General features: G+C 39.8%; 1 protein-coding gene across 1 annotated transcript in view; it reads right to left on the bottom strand.

Annotated features, from left to right (window-relative positions):
* KLF8 (KLF transcription factor 8) overlaps nt 1-11225 on the bottom strand; it is a 240494-nt gene extending 229269 nt beyond the window's left edge. Inside the window, 1 exon segment of the mRNA XM_039851375.1 lies at nt 10595-11225. The gene's annotated coding sequence lies outside the window, so the exon portion shown is untranslated.
* Between the last annotated feature and the right edge of the window lie 2773 nt (nt 11226-13998).

The following is a 13998-nucleotide window of genomic DNA, read 5'->3' as shown; positions in this document are numbered from 1 at the left end:
CATCTCAGCTCCAAAGACAAATATAGACTCAAAGTGAAAGGGTAGAAAATGATATTTCAAGCAAATGGCATTCAGAGAACAACGGCAGTAGGGGTATACTCATATCAGATGAAACAGATTTCAAAATAAAAAATATAAAGAAAGTTACTGATAAAAGATACTGATAAAAGATCATAATGATAAAAGGAATCACGTACCAAGAAGATGTATTGGGTTAACAGAGTCCCAGGTACTCAAAAGCCAGTTCCTTTCTGTCCCTTGAATATGCAAAGTGTCTGTTTTACTAGATAAAGGTGTACTGTTTCTGACTGACAGAAGGGTGCCTGATTCATAGGATTTGAAATACAAATTTGAGATTCCCAAGGTCACTCTCTGTTCATGCATACCCAGTTTATGAGGATATTTTCTGACTTTATTTTGAATCAGAACAACAAATTTAACACACCATTCCAAATCTACCTTTAAAGACAATACAGCCAGAGGAAGCATTGAAGAAAGTTCTTGGTGCCATTAGGTATTACTAACTCTGAACTGTTAATAGCTACTATTACATCCACAGCACAATTGTGAAGAAAGACCTCAACTGGATAGATTCCAATGATATTTAACAGCCTCCTCCTGCAAGTTCTCAACTATCATAGAGTCTACGATCAAATTATATCAAGTAATATCATCAATCTGCAGGCACACTAATATCTAGGATCTGGCAAAACATGGTTTGAACAATTTCTCTGTGAAAAGCCTTGAATTCACGACTTCATCTAGACAGTAAATTAACATTATCCCCTTACCCCATTGGAGATGGAGGACCTCAACCCTTTTCAGATGTAGCTGGTGTGCTTTAGGCCCAAAAGTAGGAGTATATCTTGACATTCTTTATCTCTCATTCCCCAACAACTCTAGATATTACCCCCAAATATCTGAATCATTCTCACTCCTCCCTTTGGACTAATAAAAACTATAAATGCTGGAAAATGTTGCCTCAAGAGCTTTTCAAAGCTTGCATGCACTAGTTTCAGACATTTCTAGCTAAAATAACTTAAAACAATTTGCAAGAAAACATTAAAATATAGTAATAGTTCAGCAAATCAAAGCTTTTTAAATTCAGATTAGAAATAAAGCTCTAGGAGATGCCCATAGGCTGAGGTGAGGTAAAATATCAAGTCAACATGAAGGAATAGCTTCAATAAACAACTGCAGAAGTGTAGGGCATAAGTAAAGCATGAGAATCAGGAGCTGGGTTCGAGTCTACACTCTACCACTTACTAGCTGTATGACCCTGAGAAAATCACTTAACATTCTTAAATCTCAATCTCTTTATCTGTAAAAACATGGGATTAATGAATTTTCATTTTCTTTAGATCTTTGCTACACAAAATGTTATCCACTCCACACAGCAGTATCTCCATCATCCAAAAACTTGTTAGAAATACCTGAATCTCCTCAGGTCCAACCCAAGAACTTCTGACTCAAAATCTACATTGTTAGCAGATCTACAAGTGATTAATATACATTGAAGTTTGAGTACTGACATAAGTGAAATGGAGGAGAAATAAGGGGATTTGTATAATTTCATGAGTGAATTAGGAGGCCAAAGTTGGGATAGGTATGAATGGGGGGTTGAGGGATGTAGAAAAGTCTTGGAACTGTTACTGTGGGTTGGATAAAAGGATGGCAGAGAAGCCAGGATTTCCACTCTGAGATTAGAAAGCATGTGCTTACAGTAAACCCAATCCAAGTATTTTTTTAGGGGAGAAGAAATAAGAAGATAGCGAATATATAAATACTACCATTTAATGACTGAACATTATATGTGCTATGTAATTATCATAACAATTTTACTAGATAGGTATTGTCAAGAATTTAGAACAGTGTCTTGCATATAGTAATTATTCACTAAACATTAACTTTTATTTTCATTTGCAATAAATACTGTCTTAACCTGACAACCAAAGGAACTACAAGAAAGAGAGGATCCAAAGTAACAGACCCATATTCACTTCGACTTTAACTTCAACACAGAGGAAAGCAAAAGCAAACCAATGTTTGCTCAGGTTTCAAACGCTCTAAGTGAAATTTCTCTTTCTAGGAAGTTTTCTGGCTTTGCCTCTGGGTTCTTCCCACTTTCCATTGAAGATTGTAGACTCTTACCCTGGCAATAAGCAACTCTTAGCAAATAAGCAACTCTTAGCTTGAGGAAGTCAGAATAATTCTATTCTATTTATAAAAGGCAAAGTAAATTCCAGAAGAGGCAGCAGAACTTGGGCAGAGATTGGATTCCTTTGGAAGGAATCCATCCCAGGATCTTGAGAGAGGATATTTTCAGCCAGGGCAGTTTATTTTAGTCCTTCGAGGAGTGGGAGAAGCTTTTATGTCAATAGTCTATAGGGCTAGCAATCCCCACACCCCTAAGCTCTGGGCTAAAAGTGGAATCCTTCAATATCAACTGCTACTTTGGTAAGAAGTATCAGGATGGGAATTTTGAAGTCATTGACAAAAATCATTGAAACAAGTGTCAAAACCCTCATATGGGAACCACAAAACTTGGAAAGCTCCTGTGAGTCAAGGGGATCCAAGGAGAAAAACAACAGTAAATTCCTGTTATCCTGTCTAATGCTAAAGCCCAGGCATTACATTTATGAATGAAATTTTGCTAATTCTATACTTTTGGGCATATCGCCATTAGTTGCTCTCCTTTAGACTATCCATGCCCCTTGTCATCCAGAGCTCTTAACTCTTTAGGAATGCACTCACGTGGCTCTACTCATTGACCTTAAGGTCATTATGATGATTGATAAAGTGCTTTTAAGCTACTGGAAGAAGAAAGCCCTGTGGGATTTAAAATGCTAAAAGGAAGCCAGGGAAGAATGTTCTCGCAATTTTGGCCTCAGATTGCCTTGTACAGTAATAGGGACAGATTCATCACAGTAAAGGACCAGGCCAGCAGGGGTGCACTGAACCCTATGCACTCTCAAAATAACAGGAATTAACCTGGCAAGCAGATCATATTGGACAAGTCTGCAGTAGGTTGAAAGACCTCCAAGAGAATACGAGAAGCTGCCACAAGTGAGTAGGACCAAAATAATGCTTGATACAGGAGATACATTTGAAAGTCTGCTACACACATAACGACCCCCTTACAACTCTTCTCTGATTTACAAATGTCTGTCCCTAATTTACATTACATGACTTAGTCTCCTGGCCAAAGTTGGTTTATCTAGGGGTAAGCATCTGACTCCAGCCAGATCCATCAGTACCCATTCTCTGTTACTTGTTAATTGGAAGGAACTAAGAGAGCCAGCCAGTATCTTTCTACGTGACTGAACTGTAACATATGAACTCAGGAGATAAAGAAGCTATCTCTTGCCCATTTTGTGCTCTAATCTGCTAAGAGAGAAAAAATTAGCAGAGAGAAACGGATATGATATGCAGAAAAAAAGAAAAGAAAAAAACACTTGGATTCCCAACAATTTCCCATTTCCAAAACCCAGTTCCTTCCCAAGATCCAGTCACATTCCTTTTGTGCTTAAACTAGCTCCAGCTGGTTTCTGCTTTTTGCAACCAAAGGATAGACATGAATAAATAAAATGTTTAAAGGGGCAGCTGCTGCTCAGTTCCTGGTGGTGGTCACCATGCAGCAGTATAGGCCAAGTGATGCAATACATTTCAAGCTTTTCAAGAAATCTGCAAACTTGTATGTTACATGAAATATTCCACCTTATACACTGGTAATGAAATTAAATTTTGGAAAAATATTGTTCGATAAAAAGTATATCTATGGCCTGAATATTGTTTGTGGACCCCTGAATTGTGACCTCAGTCAGCAAGCTTTCTGTCTTAACTGCTGCTTCCTTATTTCTTCGATTTTTCATTTATTACTATATTATTTATATGTATCCATTCGTGCACTGCATTACACTGATAGCTGGGCCCACAGTTAGTGACAAACCTTGATCTATTTCCTTTTTGGTTTTGCTGATTAGCTAGCTAAACATATCATAATGATTAAAAATGTGGATTGTGAAGCCAAACTATCTGGTCAAATTCAAGTTCTGCCTACCTTAAAACTCTTATTTATCCTTCAAGACTCAAACATGACCTCTTCTAGTAAGTGTTCTCTGACTCCTTCTCCTCCAATGTCAGCCACATCTTTACTGCTAATGTTAACGATTTGCTTACTTGTCAATTTCCCAATTCTTCCCTCCTTGAGTTTATTCAACCTCCCTCTAATCTTCGGTGTCCTTATTAAAAAATGGGTATAACCTTATTGTGAATTTAAATGAGAAACATGCAAAGGGCTTAGCACGGTCCCTGGCATACAGTAAGTGATTAACAAATATTAGATGTTAGCTAGAACTTTGTCTCCAAGGTGAGCTCCAGGGCAAGGCTTAGGCCTCATACTTTTGTATTCCCAGCCTGTACCAAATAGAGGGTTCTCAGGGCATGTATGTTGAATGATCAAATAAGATGAATGAATGTTGCTTCCCCCTTTAAATACTATCTGCCTTATATAAATGGGATGGTTAATATATAGCCAGGTTTAAATAAACCAAAGCTGCAGATCCCATTCTGCTACAGCAGAAAAGCACCCTAAACTCCTCTGAATATTTTCTGCTCTACTACCATGCTATCACTGACCAACAAAGTACCCTCATCTCAGGGAACTATTAGAAAGACAACTTACCAAGGAACAAAATATAAACAATCTCAGCATCAGGTGACATTAGCTAGATAATAATATTCTTTGAGAGTTAGCTGTTTCCCTGAGACACTATGGAGGGAAAATGTTGACCTTGCTGCTTATCCAATAGTTGCTTTTGCCCCACCTATATTATCACCAAAAGCAAAGATTTCTCTAACCTCACTCCTTCCCTAACCCTATTCCAATCCCCTGTAGTCCACATTATGTTGATACTCATTACTTGCTTTGGTTATATGGTTCTTCCTGCTTAGAATATCCTTTCCTCTCTACTCTGGCTATCCAAATATTACTTATACCTCAAGGTCAGCTAGGCTTCACAGAGAAAATGACACTTGTATTGGATATTATTATATGCTTAGGAGCTTACCAAAAAAGATAAGGATGGAGCAGAAGGAAAGTTGGAAGTGGGGTAGTACATGTTGTAAGAAGAAGGACATTTCTGGAAGTCCTGATAACATGAACAAAGACATGGTATTTGTGAAGGACCATGCCACATTCAACTAGTAGCAGTTAGTTTAATGTGGCTCTTGTGATGAGGAAAAGTCACAGGCAATAAACATGAAAGGTAGATTGAGGACAAACTGTGAAGTGTCTTACTAAAAGGCAGGGATTTAATCCTGTAAGTGATGTGGAGTCTTTGAAGAATTCTGAACATAGGATTGGCAAAATAAAAACATGTATTTTAGAAATATCTTAATATATAAACTAGTTTAGAGTCTACATTAGTCTACTCAGGCTGCTGCAACAAAGTACTAAAAACTGGGTGGCCTGAACCACAGGAATTTACTGTTTCACAGACTGAGGGCTAGAAGTCTAAAGGTGTCAGCAGGGTTGGTTCCTTCTGAGGACTATAAGGGAAGAATCAGTTCTAGGACTTTCTCCTTGGTTTGTAGATAACTACCTTCTCCTTTTGTCTCTCCATATCATCTTCCCTATATGTGAGTCTCTGTTGGTGTCCACATTTCCCCTTTTTATAAGGATACCAGTCATATTGGATTAGGGCCTGTCATAGTGACCTCATTTAAACTTGATTACCTCCATAAATACCCTGTCTCCACATAAAGTCACATTCTATGGTATCAGAAATTAGGACTTCAACATAATTTGAGGGACATAATTCAACCCAGACCAAAGGTCACAGAAATTGGAAGCAGATAAAACAACAGTAAAGAAGCTATTTTAATAGGACAGGTCAGACATGATGAAAAATTAAGCAAAGACACTACAAGTAGGGATGGAGAGGATGCAAAGATTCAAGAACCAAATCTGGAAGGGAAGGAGAAGGAGAATCATAGATGACTCTAGGCTTTATTGTTTGGTTGGTTACGTAATTGTTGATCAGGGATAGAAATGGGAGTGGAGGATTTGATGATAAATTCTGTTTCAGACTTATTAAGTGTCACGTGTCAAGATGTGTTAAGATGCTCAGTTAACAGATGAATGGATGGGTCCATGCTAAGGAAAAAAAAACAGCTTGGAGGTGAAGACTTGTTATACAGGTATTTAAATGGCAGCTGAAACTCTTTGTTGGATGAGATAGCCCAAATAAGAATTATACAGTGGCAAGAAAAGAATAAAAAGAGCAGTCAGAGAGTTAGGTGGAAATCCAACATAGAGTATTGTCATGTAAGACAAGGAAGGGAAGGTTTTAAAGAAGGAAGGAATGTACAACAGCCTCAAATGGAGTAGAGTCAAGTTTGTTGAAATCCTAAAGAGAGAGCACTGGACATGACATTGGGAGATCTTTAGGTAACTTTGCAAAAATAGTTTCATTAACGATTTAAACAGAAACTGCAGAAAAACAGAGTGGTAATTTGAGTGAGTGTTGTTAAAGAAAGATTGATTTAGACCAGGGAAAGAATGTGTTTGCAAGCTGAACATTAGGTAGTATAGACTATGTATAGTTGGGTTCAAATCTCAGTTCTGTCACTTACTAGCTGTGCAAACGTGGGCAAGTTGCTTAATTTTTCTGTGCCCCAATTTACCTAACTGAAAAATGAATGAAATAATAGTATTTACTTCATGGGATTGTTGTGAGCATTATATGAACTGACACATGTAAAGTATTCAATAGAGGGCTTGGCACAGAGTAGGTCTTCGATAAATGTTAGCTATATTAGGTGAGGATGGTTGGATGGGTGAGAGAACCAAAGAAGAAAAAGAAACTGAAGACAGGAAAGAAGGAAGCTGAGGGAATGACTCTTAGAAGATATAAGAGAATGGATCCTCTTCTACTTAATAGCTGTGTGACCTTGGGTAAGTTACTTTTCTGTGCCTCAGTTTCCTTGTTATAAAAAGGAGATGATAATAGTGCCTACCTCACAAGGTTATTGTGAGGATTAAATGAAATAATACCTGAAACACATTACCCCACTGGGAAGGACGTGGAGAGAAGGATAGTGAATAGCTTAGAAAGTTTAAAAGAAATCATGTGTGCCAGCAAGACTGAAAGTTAAAAAAAAAAAAGTTTCCAGATGAATAATTTTCACAATTTCATGATAGAATTAAACAGTGCTACAAAATCTTGAGATGTTTTCTTAAAAAGGTTAAACATTCTTCTAGTGCTAATAAATTTATTGTGATGTTTAATTATAATTAAAGTATGTTGAAAAGACTTTGTTTTTAATTTAAGTAGTTTCAAATGTGTTTGAAACCTTTTTCAGATAATTATGTTATAAAAATGGTTAATATGAAATTAAATTGTATTAGTTGACATGAATTCAGCAATAAGCTTACCAAGTCTTTCTTTAAAAGAATATTGTATCCAAAGCATAAAAACATAAACCATCTTGATTGTGTTAAAATGAACAACTAAAGATTCATCCTCCTTACTAGAGCAGAATTTTAAGTAAAATAATTGTTGACTATTTTCTTTAAAAACTGGCTTCCTACTTTACTCAGACTAAAAGTCAAAATCTTTGCAAGGACCTATATGATCAGGCCCTACTGTCCCTCTGACTGAATGTCCTACCACACTCTTCACCTCTCTACTCCAATGACACTGGCCTTCCTGCTATTCCTTGAACACAACAAGCCTTTGCACATTCTATTTCCTCTGTATAGAACACCCTTCCCTCAGGTATTCTCATGCCTGGCTCTCTCGCTTCATTCAGTTATATTCTTAAATATCACCATATCAGAGAAGTTCTCCTTAACTATTCTATGTCAAATAGATCTCCCCAATCCCAAGTGCCTTATATTTTTTCTCCCACCTAATCCCCACCCAATAAACATATTTGTTGTTTACTGTCCTCCATCAACACATCCTCATTAGAATATAATCTCCAAGGGGGCAGGGACTTTGTTTTGTTCATTGCTAAAATTCCCCAGTCTTATGCCGTGGTGGCACAGAGTGGATTCTCAGTAAGTATTTGATGAATGAATGAATGAATGAATGAATATCACAACATAATGAACATAATGTACTTTTGTGTTGATACCTTTGCCTATCACAGCTCTCTACTCTTGAAGGCTGAGCAATAACTAGGAAGGAACTTAGACCAAAGTAAATGTATCAGCAAGCTGTTCTAGTCTAGGCCAGAACAGCCTAGCCTATCGGATATAGGCATTTGAGGAGGGGGATTGGGGATCAAAACTACTAGTGAAATGCAGAGAGAGAAAGAGAGAGAGAGAGCACGAGCGCGCACGCGAGTGAGCACACAAAGTGTCCATTTTGCAATTACACCCCATGAAACCCTGTTTGCCTTCACATATACAGAAATTCTCTGCAATCCCAGAAAGCAGAATGAATGACACCAAACAATTTAAATTGCTCTGGGGAAGCCACTCAAAGACCTTGGAGGATTTATATTGCTTGCCTATGGTATTTGTTCATGGGTTCACAAACCTTTCTCTGTCATAGGAAGAAAATCATCTTTCAGTAATGATATTTTATTATCATTACTGCTAAGAACTGGCTAGTTCCCATATCCTGCAACTAGAAACTCTCTCAAAGAAAAACAAACCAATATGAACACAAAGGGACAATCAAATGTTAAAATGGAAGCTTAGCAGTCTCTAACATATTTCATGTATACCAAATGCAGGTGGCTGGCTATGGAACCAGAACATAGTTCCTTCCCCACCCTCTAAGCAAGGGTGTGTACAGCAGAGTTCAGTGGGTGTGACATGTACAAGTGGCTCTTGGCTTTAGGACAAGACTGTACTCCCACTGACGAAAGTAATCAGAAGAGTTCCAATTGACTTCATATTTCCCTTGTTTTTAGGAGCCCATAGGCCAATGACTTTGGGGAGAAAGAACCCTAAGTAAGGCTTTCTTCTTTATCTGAATCCAGTGGACTTGATGATATGGCCATTCACAATAAAATCATTTCGAGGTCTGGAAAACCAATTGAGGAGAGAGGGCATGGGAGAAGGTTAAATGTTGCCTAGGAACCTAGAGCTAACACATGCCCTTGATGGGAGTTGGCACTGGGGATGTAATGAAACCAGCACACTAAAGAAGGACGGCCCTGTGACTTGCGTTTAATACTAGAGACAGCTGAACTAGTATATTGCAGAGCACTAGGAGCTGTGGTATTCCATTGACCAAATAGAAACTTTCAGAGTGAAATACTAGCCCTAAAACCTCAAACAACATGTTTTATCTCTTTAACCTGTTGGATATCATTAGGCTCCATCCAGTCCTGCTACCCTCCCTAAGCAGAAACATGAGAGAGATAAACATGGAAGAGATGTCATTGGTCTGCCTGAGGCCTTCTAATAGTGTCCACCACACCAGTTATTTTATTTACCATCAGAGTGGAGCTAGTGAAGCCCTACTCCTCAACACAATATTCCTGACTGGACATGAACATGGGAATGGCAGATCAGCTAAGGTGGCCTTAGCTTCCCTATTGAAGCATCCTGCCCCTCTCCTTTTGTATGCCATTTTGACTTGGGTTCCTATCTCTTCCAGCTGGATCTCCCAGTCCCTTGGGCTTAGACATATGGATACCTGGTACTAACAGAAAGAAAATAAATGTGAACCAATGGAACTTTCACGTGACAGATGCTTGGTAAATGTTGGAATCAAATTCAACATTCATTTCTATATCCTAGAAAGAAACCTTGGCCACTAATTTGTTAAGAAAAGAGTCAGTGACACCACTCTACGTGGTCTTGACATATTATAGAAACCACTCAGCGGCGGAATCAGCCACAGGCAATGAATCTGACAATAATATTTGTAGAGTGAATGAATTTTTTCTCATTTGCACTGCCACAGCAAGTCTCAGGAAACAGAAATTTTAGCCTTCAGCTAAAACTGCCAATTTACTGCAGTTAACTAATGTGCAACTTGGCAATACTACCCAGTGTGCACGTTCTGTGAATCAACTGGATATTAGAACCAAGTTTGGAGGCTGGTATGAGGGAGAAAAATCTGTTCTTTCCATACAAATCCCCTCAACACTCGTAGTAGCATAGTAAGGTGAGTCATTACCATCCTTCTGGAAATTGAATTTCCAGCACAGATTTCCCTCAGTTGAACTAGTGCACTGTCTCTTTAAGAAGCCAGGCAAGATGGAGCCTTCCAACTCACAGCTAGAGGCTTTAAGCAACCCAGTGAGGATGCTGGAATGTGACAAAAAGAAAGAATGCCTGAAAGGGTAAGTGGAGGTTCTAATGACTGGTAGGGAAATTGAGGATCTAACCATACAAACATCAAACTCTGAGCGTGCCTATTCCGTAGGTAGCAACTCCCCTAGGCTCTAAAGCGCCACCCCTCCTCCCCTTCCCTCCCTTTCTTACCCCACCCTGCTCCACCCTCCGGGTCTTCCTTGAAAGAGTCTCCTTCTAAAAGGTGGCTCCTCGCTGGGTTCAGCAGATACCCCAGTGATGGGGGCAAAAGAAAGGGGGAGGGGTTGGGTAGGTAAAATGAAAGGGACTTACTTTTGGATTCTGCGCCTCCGAAGGCATCCTCTCCTCCCAGCCCCGGGCCAGGGCCAACGGACGGGGCGGGGCTGGGGTTGAACTGATGGACTCGGGGCTCTCACTCCCTCGTACTACGAACCTACTTCACTGGAGAGTTAGAGGGAATGGGCACCGACTAGGGCCGGTACATACTCGATTTTAATTATCTCAAAATGAGACAGAAGGGTTTGAGAGAGTTGACTATGGGTGAGTGGAGGTGAGCTCTAAAACCCTCCTTTTCCTCCCTTTCTAGCTAGCTTACCCCGCCCAGCATTAGCGATATCAGAGGGCAATGGTTTTCTTTTTTCCTCCTTTTGGTTTCTCCCAGCTGCCGGTGTCAGACCCCACCCAGCGGCTCCACCCCATCCACTGCTACACATTCTGTCAATCACCAGCCCCTTTAAAGCTGCATCGCACAACTTCGGTTTTCGTCCGTCTTTGGCGAGCAGACAGAATCATGGGGCTTCTGGCCTTTGCAACAATGCCTCCGACCTTTCTGCTGAGTTTAGGAAGCTGAGGTTAGTTGCTAGTGGCGGCTTCCCCTCCCCCTCTGCTCCGAAGCTTTCACAGTCGACTCCACCCAAACTCCTTCCGGTTGGGCCCGGCCAAGCCATACCAAACCCCATCTCTTTTCCTTACTCTTTCTGGTGAAAGTGATTCCCTAGGCTGCCAGAATAGATCACCAAGAAAGTTTTTGCAGCACCCTCTCTGGCGCGGTCCACTTCCGTACAGTTTATGGAGGGAAGTGGCTACAGCAGATCCCTTGTCTCTGGGGCCTCTCTGTTTGGCCTGGCCCGGTATGCTCTGTCTTCTCTCTCGTCTACATAAGTCTCCAGATTTCCGACAACAATTGGAGGCGGGAGAGAGGGCTGGGATTCCCAGAAATGAGCTCCATGTCTCTAATACACCCAAAACAGCAGTCCCACACCACCACCCCATTCCATAACTAGGCAGTTCAAAGTCAGAAAAGGGCCCTGAGGTCCCACCCACGGTTATTAGTGGAACTCCAGAATGACCCGACCCATCAGAAACCATATTTAATGCAGTTGTCCATTCCAGTTAATGGCATCACCCTGTTGCTCACAGCAACAATCATTGAGCCATCCTTGACTCCCTCTTTTTCTCTCATACTTCACATCCAACACTTAAAGAAATCCTGTTGGCTCTGTCTTAAAAATACGTCCAGAATCTGATCACTTCTCACCATTTTCATTACTACCACTCTGGCCCCAGCCACTATCTTTAGATCCAACCCCTGCCTACCTCTGACTTGATTTATAAAAACCTTGTTCACTCTCCACTAGCCACACTTATCTCCTTTTTATTCAAGTATGCTAAGATCTGTCTCACTTCAGGAACTTTGCACTTCCTTTTACTTCTATCTGGTTCTACCCATGGTGGGCTCCAATATCCTTCAGATCTCAGGAAAGCTTTTCCTGACCACCCAAATTAAGTAACTGCCATGGCCCAGGCATTCTCTTTGACCTTATCCCATTTTGTTTTTATCATAACACTGATAACAATTCAAAAAAATCTTATATGTGTGTTTGTTTCTGTGGTAAAGTGTCTCTCCCAATAAAATATAAGTTCAATAAGAGCGGGGACTTCATCTGTTTGTTCTCTGCTCTATCAGTATACTGATCAGTGGCTGCCATATAGTAAGGACTCAATATTTGTTGAAAGAATGATTGAAGATGATATCTTCTTGGATCTATTTGGGTGTTATCTGTTTTTAAACAATAATCAAACCAAAAAAGAAGGCAGCGAAAAGACACACCTGTTATGAACCACTTGCCCCCATCTATTCCCCTTTAAAACATCCATCTGGATACCTTGCCTCTGAGCTAAGTTACCAATGGTAGTTTGAGCAGTGACCTAGTGGTAGTGTACTTTTATGTTGGCTTTTAGGGTTTGCAGTTGATTGCTGGTGGTTGACTTAAATGTCTTTGGTTTTCTCAAGTCAGTGCTAGGGAGCATAGTTCTTGAAGGCCTGGCCATAAAATTATTAGAATCTTTATATGTGTTTCTTAGTTTATGGTCAGAATATTTCTATATGCTGTCTCATACCCCAAAGGATATATTAACTCATTTGATTCTCACAACCTCCCTATGAAGTAGGCATTATTATTATCTTCATTTTACAAGAGAGAAAGCAAAAGCCCAAGGAGATAGAGCGACTTGCCAAAAATCACACCCTTAGGAAATGGTGAAGCTGAGATTTTTAACCCAGGTAGTATGGCTCCAGATACATATATTTTCCCACTACACTATATTTCCTAAACTAACCTTATATTCAGTCATGAGATTGAGAAGAGAGGACCCCCTGGTTTGCTGGATGTTAATTGGTTAAAGATGAAGAAAAGCAGTTGTAATTAGGGACATTTGTTACATAAAGTAAAAAGGATGATTTAATCAAGACCTTGATATAAGTCATATGAGGCAGTCACTTCTCTTTTCCAATGGAAGGACCTAGGGCTCTTTAGCCTTAAGAAGAGAAAACTGAGGAGGATAAATCTTGTCTTTTAGGCCTGTCTTAAGCTGTCATTGATGAATCATTGATTGCTTATCTATTCTGTGCCCTAATTTGGCTATCTGCCTACTCATAGAAGCTACTCAGCTGGGCCAAATTCTCTGGACTTCTGGCCATGGATGACAGATATCTCTTGCTAGGTTGCTGGCTATACCTGAGCATGATACTGTGGTGAGTTTGAAAGATACCATGGCTATGTTCTCAGCACAATGCTAAGCACTCTGGAGCATAGGCAGAGAAAGGGCCCACAGAGTTAAAGGTCAGAAGTTTCCCATCACCCAATACTACCACCTACTTGCTATGGGACTACATGTAAAACTGCATGCAAAGATCTCATATTTTTTATCATACAATGAGAATGAATTGATGGCTGCTAAAGGCTTCTTCTATCTCAGAAATTCTGTCAGTTTCCTTTTGATATCAGAAAGTTCTTATGACAGAAAAAGGTTTGGAATATCAATCTTCTGGGGGAAATGAATGCATTTCCTTAATGTCATTCCTCTTGATATTAGATTTAGTATATATTATACGAGATGTTTTGATGTCCAATTACCAAGGATTTCCCTTCTTTGGAAGTGGTTTGAAATCATAGGTTGTTTTGTAATGGCCATGTCTAATGTCTGCGGTATGCGAACCTTCCCTATTGGCCATAATAACTTATTCCAGGGGAAGATCCCTGACCCAACTGGGACAATCAATTTCTCCCAAGTATATGGCCTTTTTAATTGAAACAGAGTCTGGGGTTACTGGTGGGGAAAGTCTCATTAAAGCTGGATAGAAGATCTATAAATTCATATTGTTCTTGTACCCATAACTGATCTTATTCCTGTCCTTTCTGAGTCAACTCTTCCCT

Source organism: Pteropus medius, unplaced genomic scaffold (assembly GCF_902729225.1).
Source record: "Pteropus medius unplaced genomic scaffold, Ma_sr-lr_union100, whole genome shotgun sequence".
NCBI lineage: Eukaryota > Metazoa > Chordata > Mammalia > Chiroptera > Pteropodidae > Pteropus > Pteropus medius.
The sequence above is the reverse complement of the archived record's forward strand: the minus strand, read 5'-3'. Positions and strand labels throughout refer to the sequence as shown.